Genomic DNA, 7,225 nt, shown 5'->3' on the forward strand with positions numbered 1-7,225 from the left:
CTCATCCTCGACGTTGTTACGGACGCCTGGAGCCTTGCGACGCGGCATCGCAAACAACAGATGCAAACCACTGACGAAATTCACTCCGATAACGCACAATTGTTAAATTTTCGATGGGATTCTTCTACGACGCTAAGATGGCGAACGGTTGAATACGCGATTTCGTCGATAATTAGCGTGTAGGCCACGGGTTGGGCGCCAGTGTGATGTGGAAAAACGTTTATTTAATTATTAAAACAATTTGTGCGCGGAAAATGAATAATTCGCCTACGCGCGGTTGCGCATCGAACCATGGCTCAAATCCGACTCTCTGGAACTCCAACAGCCGCGGGCGCACGTGCTGCGCGTCTTGGCTACCTGCCAAGAGCAAGCAAGAGCGCGTATCGTGCACGCCGTGCGAGTGAGCGAGACGAGTGGGCGAGACAAACGAAAGGTTAAGCGTTGTGACGACGTCCGCGGGAACTTTCACATCTGGCGGCTTTTTTATATAGCAGTATTATTACAATAGGAATTTTTTTATTTTCCATAACTTAAATTATATAATTATATATTTTTATAAATTTTTTAGAATAGATTATTTTTTATTATATTTATCTATAATTTTAGCTTTTTTAGTAAAGATACCTATATATTTTGTTCATTTATGACTTCCTAAGGCTCATGGAGAAGCTCCGGTTTCAGGTTCAATAATTTTAGCTGGAATTATACTAAAATTAGGAGGTTATGGACTTTTACGAATTATAATTCTTTTCCAAAAAATTGGAATAAAATTTAATTTTATTTGAGTAGTTATTAGATTATTAGGTGGTTTGTTTATTAGATTAAATTGTTTTTGACAAGTTGATATAAAATCTTTAATTGCTTATTCGTCAGTAGCTCATATAAGATTAGTGATTTGCGGTATTATACCTATAAATTATTGAGGTTATGTGGGTTCTTATATTATAATAATTGGTCATGGTTTATGTTCTTCGGGAATATTTTGTTTAGCTAATATTAATTATGAGCGTTTACAAAGACGAAGATTATATATCAATAAGATATATATCAAGGGGATAATAAATTTTATACCTTCGATAAGATTATGATGATTTTTACTAATATCTTCAAATACAGCAGCCCCACCTTCAATAAATTTAATAGGAGAGATTAGATTAATTAATAGAGTAGTAGGATGATCTTGATTATCAATAATTACTTTGATTATAATTTCTTTTTTTAGAGCTGGTTATAGATTATATTTATATTCTTATACGCAATATGGAAAATATAATTTAGGAATTTTTAGATTTTACACAGGGGTATCACGGGAATATTTAATATTAATATTACATTGATTACCTCTTAATATTTTAGTTTTAAAAATTGATTATTTTTTTATTTGATTTTATTTAAATAATTTAATATAAAATATTGATTTGTGGAGTCAAAAATATGAAATTTCATTTTAAATCATTAAAAGATATTTTATTTGTTTTATTAGATTTTTTTTATTTTTTTTTAGAATAATAAGTTTTTTTTATAATATATTTTATTATGGAGAATTTAACTTTATTTTTAGAGTGAGAAATTATTTCTTTTAGGTCTATAAGAGTAGTAATGTCTATTTTATTGGATTGAATATCTTTATTATTTTTAATATTTGTTTTAATAATTTCTTCTTCTGTAATTTATTATAGAGGAAGATATATACATTCTGAGTTAAATTTAAATCGATTTATTATTTTAGTTTTATTATTTGTATTATCAATAGTTTTATTAATTATTAGACCTAATATAATTAGAATTTTTTTAGGATGAGATGGGTTAGGTTTAGTTTCATATTGTTTGGTAATTTATTATCAAAATATTAAGTCTTATATTGCAGGAATGTTAACGGCTTTATCTAATCGTATTGGAGATGTAATAATTTTAATGGTTATTGCTTGAATAATAAATTATGGAAGATGAAATTATATTTTTTATTTGAATTTTATAAATAATGATTTTATAATAAAATTTATTAGATTTTTATTAATTATTGCAGCTATAACAAAGAGAGCCCAGATTCCTTTTAGATCTTGATTACCTGCGGCAATAGCAGCCCCCACTCCAGTATCGGCTTTAGTTCATTCTTCTACTTTAGTTACTGCTGGAGTTTATTTATTAATTCGATTTAATGTGATATTAGTTCATATAATTTTTTTAAAGTTTTTATTAGTTTTATCAAGATTAACTATATTTATGGCTGGTATTTCTGCTAATTATGAATTTGATTTAAAAAAAATTATTGCTTTATCTACTTTAAGACAATTAGGATTAATAATAAGAATTTTAAGAATAGGATTAGCTGATTTAGCTTTTTTTCATTTACTAACTCATGCTATGTTTAAGGCTTTATTATTTATATGTGCGGGTGTTATTATTCATATAATAAATGATATTCAAGATATTCGTTATATAGGTGGAATTAGATTTTATATTCCTTTAACTTCTTTATGTTTAAATATTTCTAATTTAGCTTTATGTGGTATTCCTTTTTTAGCTGGATTTTATTCAAAGGATTTAATTTTAGAAATGGTTAGTATAAGAAATTTAAATATATAATTTTTTTTTTATATTATTTTTCTACTGGTTTAACTATATTTTATACTATTCGTTTATTATTTTATTTAATAATTAATGATTAAAATTTATTAGTTTATAATTTATATGATGAAGATTATACAATATTAAAGAGAATATTTATATTATTAGGAATAAGACTAGTAGTAGGAAGAATGTTAAGTTGATTAATTTTTAATTATCCTTATATAATTTATTTACCTTTTAATATCAAAATAATAGTAATTTATGTAAGAATATTAGGATTTTTAATAGGATATTTAATTAGAAATATAAAAATTATTTCCGTGAATAAATTTTTAAAAACTTATAGTTTAAGAAATTTTTTATGTTTAATATGATTTATACCTAATTTATCTACTTATGGTTTAAATTATTATTTTTTAAAATTAGGTCAAAATTTTAGATGAGATTTAGGAAGAAAAATGAGACTTTCTTAGAAAATCTTGAAGCGCAAAACAACATCAAGTGTTTCGTATATACTGCATGAAATTTGAAGTTGTCTTTTTAATATTTTTTTATTAAAAGCAATTAAAACTGAAATTTAAGACGAATTTATTAATCGACCAGCGGAAATATCTCCACCTAGCATTATCTTGATACGGCATAGATTTAAAACTTTACTAGTTAGGTTACGTCTCTAATATCAATTTCAGAATAAAATGAGACTTTCTTAGAAAATCTTGAAGCTCAAAACAACATCAGGAGTTTCGTTTATACTGCTTGAAGTTTGAAGTTGTCTTTTTAATATTTTTTTATTTAAAAGCAATCAAAAATCAAAATTGAGACAAATGTATTAACCGACCAGCGGAAAAATCTCTACCTAGCGTTACATTGATACGACATAGATTTAAAAATTTAAAAGTTAGGTTACGTCTCTAATATCAAATTCAGACGAAAAATGAGACATTCTTAGGAAATCTTGAAGCGAAAATCAACATCAGGTGTTTCGTATATATTGCTTGAAATTCGAAGTTGTCTTTTTAATATTTTTTATTAAAAGCAATAAAAACTGAAATTTAAGACGAGTGTATTAACCGACCAGCGGAAAAATCTCCATCTAGCGTTAAATTGGTACGGCATAGATTTAAAAATTTTAAACTTAGATTTCGTCTCTAATATCAATTTTAGAAGAAAAAATAAGACATAATTAGGAAATCTTGCCGCGAAAACCAACATCAGGTGTTTCGTATATTCTGCATGAAATTTGAAGTTGTCTTTTTAATAATTTTTATTAAAAGCAATAAAAACTGAAATTTAAGACGAGTGTATTAACCGACCAGCGGAAAAATTTCCACCTAGCGTTACATTGATACTGCATTGATTTAAAAATTTAAGAGTTAGGTTACGTCTCTTATATCAAATTCAGTAGAAAATAAGACTTTTTTTTTAAAATCTTAAAGCGAAAATCAACATCAGGTTTTTCTTTTATGCTGCTTGAAATTTGAAGTTTCTTTTTTAATATTTTTTTATTAAAAGCATTTAAAAATGGAAATTAAGACAAATCTATTAATCGACCAGCGGAAAAATCTCCACCTAGCGTTACATTAGTACGGCATAGATTTAAAAATTTAAAAGTTAGGTTACGTCTCTAATATCAATTTCAGAAGAAAAATGAGACATACTTAGGAAATCTTGAAGCGAAAATCAACATCAGGTGTTTCGTTTATACTGCTTGAAATTTGAAGTTTTTTTTTTTTTTAATTTTTTTAGTAAAAGCAATCAAAAATTAAAACTGAGACGAATGTATTAACCGACCAGCTAAAAAATCTTCACCTGGCGTTACATTGATACTGCATTGATTTAAAAATTTAAGAGTTAGGTTACGTCTCTTATATCAAATTCAGTAGAAAATAAGACTTTCTTTAAAAATCTTAAAGCGAAAATCAACATCAGGTTTTTCTTTTATGCTGCTTGAAATTTGTAGTTGTCTTTTTTATATTTTTTATATTAAAAGCAATCAAAAATCGAAATAAAGACGAATGTATTAATCGGCCAGCGGAAAAATCTCCACCAAGCGTTACATTGATACGGCATAGATTAAAAAATTTAAAAGTTAGATTACGTCTCTGATATCAATTTTAGAAGAAAAATAAAACATAATTAGGAAATCTTGAAGCGAAAATCAACATCAGGTGTTTCGTATATACTGCATGAAATTTTAAGTTGTCTTTTTAATATTTTTTTATTAAAAGCAATTAAAACTGAAATTTAAGACGAGTGTATTAACCGACCAGCGAGAAAATCTCCACCTAGCGTTACATTGATACGGCATAGATTTAAAAATTAAAAAGTTAGATTACGTCTCTAATATAAATTTAGGAAGAAAAATGAGACATTCTTAGGAAATCTTAAAGCGAAAATCAACATCAGGTGTTTCGTTTATACTGCTTGAAATTTGAAGTTGTCTTTTTAATATTTTTTTATTAAAAGCAATCAAAAATGGAAATTTAGACAAATCTATTAATCGACCAGCGGAAAAATCTCCACCTAGCGTTACATTGGTACGGCATAGATTTAAAAATTTAAAAGTTAGGTTACGTCACTAATATCAATTTCAGAAAAAAATAAGACTTTCTTAGAAAATCTTGAAGTGCAAAACAACATCAGGTGTTTCGTATATACTGCATGAAATTTGAATTTGTCTTTTTAATATTTTTTTATTAAAAGCAATCAAAACTGAAAACTAAGACGAATGTTTTAATCGACCAGCGGGAAAATCTCCACCTAGCGTTACATTGATACGGCATAGATTTAAAAATTTAAAAGTTAGGTTGCGTAACTAATATCAATTTAGGAAGAAAATTGAGACTTTCTTAGAAAATCTTAAAGTGCAAAACAACATCAGGTGTTTCGTATATACTGCATGAAATTTGAATTTGTCTTTTTAATATTTTTTTATTAAAAGCAATCAAAACTGAAAACTAAGACGAATGTTTTAATCGACCAGCGATAAAATCTCGACCTAGAATAATCTTGATACTGCATAGATTAAAAAATTAAATATTAGGTAACGTCTCTAATATCAATTTTAGAAGAAAAATGAGACATTCATAGGAAATCTTGAAGCAAAAATCATCATCAGGTGTTTCGTTTATACTGTATGAGGTTAGATTTTTAATTTAAATAATTTTGAAGTAAAAAAGTCATAAAAGAAAATTATGACGAATTTATTATCGGACTAGCGGAAACTTCTCCACACAGCGTTACATTGATACTGCATGGATTTAAAAATTTAAAAGTTAGGTTGTGTCACTAATATCAATTTTAGAAGAAAAATGAGACATTCTTAGGAAATCTTGAAGCTAAAATCAACACCAGGTGTTTCGTTTATACTGCTTGAAATTTGAAGTTGTCTTTTTAATATTTTTTTATTAAAAGCATTCAGAAATGAAAACTAAGACGAATGTATTAATCGACCAGCGGAAAAATCTCCACCCAGCGCTACATTGATACGGCATAGTTTTAAAAATTTAAGTTAGGTTACCTCTCTAATATCAATTTCAGAAGAAAAATGAGACATTCTTTGGAAATCTTGAAGCGAAAATCAACATCAGGTGTTTCGTTTATAATGCTTGAAATTTGAAGTTGTCTTTTTAATATTTTTTTTATTAAAAGCAATCAAAAATCGAAATAAAGACGAATGTATTATTCGGCCAGCGGAAAATCTCCACTAAGCGTTACATTGAAACGGCATAGATTTTAAAATTTAAAAGTTAGATTACGTCTCTGATATCAATTTCAGAAAAAAATGAGACTTTCTTAGAAAATCTTGAAGTGCAAAACAACACCAGGTGTTTCGTATACACTGCATGAAATTTGAAGTTGTCTTTTTAATATTTTTATTAAAAGCAATCAAAAATGAAACCTAAGACAAATGTATTAATCGACCAGCGAAAAAATCTCCACCTAGCGGTACATTGATACTGCATATATTCAAAAATTTTATAAATACGTTATGTCTCCAATATCAATTTAGGAAGAAAAATGAGACTTTCTCAGAAAATCTTGAAGCGAAAATAACCATCAGGTGTTTCGTTTATACTGCTTGAAATCTGAAGTTGTCTTTTTAGGATTTTTTTATTAAAAGCAATCAAAAATGAAAACTAAGACGAATGTATTAATCGACCAGCGGAAAAATCTTCACCTAGCGTTACATTGATACGGCATAGATTTTAAAATTTAAAAGCTAGGTTACGTCTCTAATATCAATTTCAGAAGAAAATGAGACATTCTTAGAAAATCTTGAAGCGAAGATCAACATCATTAGTTTCCTTTATACTGCTTGAAATATGAAGTAGTCTTTTTAATATTTTTTATTAAAAGCAATCAAAACTGAAAACCTGCTCTAATCATCACCCAAAATATTGAGTCGTTCAAGAAATCTTTGGAGGCAGCAGTGACCGAGTTTCCAATGGAAACCGTTTGTAAATCCATCGACGAATGGCCCTATCGTCTAAAAGCGTGCGTCAAAGCTAAGGGTGGACACATTGAATAACTAGTTTAGTATATTAACATATACTTTTCACTCTACATAATCACATAAAAAACTTTAGCATAAAGTTGTTTTTTAGCTATTATCGGATATTTTTTTTGTAACGTAAGTTTATGCTAGACCAGG

General features: G+C 27.4%; 1 pseudogene; it reads left to right on the forward strand.

Annotated features, from left to right (window-relative positions):
- The first annotated feature begins 291 nt into the window (after nt 1–291).
- LOC137927506 (NADH-ubiquinone oxidoreductase chain 5-like) lies at nt 292–2,586 on the forward strand (annotated as a pseudogene).
- The last annotated feature ends 4,639 nt before the right edge of the window (nt 2,587–7,225 follow it).

The sequence above is a fragment of the Battus philenor genome, unplaced genomic scaffold (genome assembly GCF_028537555.1).
Source record: "Battus philenor isolate CCGP_79_NKW_IND1 unplaced genomic scaffold, ilBatPhil1.0.hap1 SCAF_31, whole genome shotgun sequence".
NCBI lineage: Eukaryota > Metazoa > Arthropoda > Insecta > Lepidoptera > Papilionidae > Battus > Battus philenor.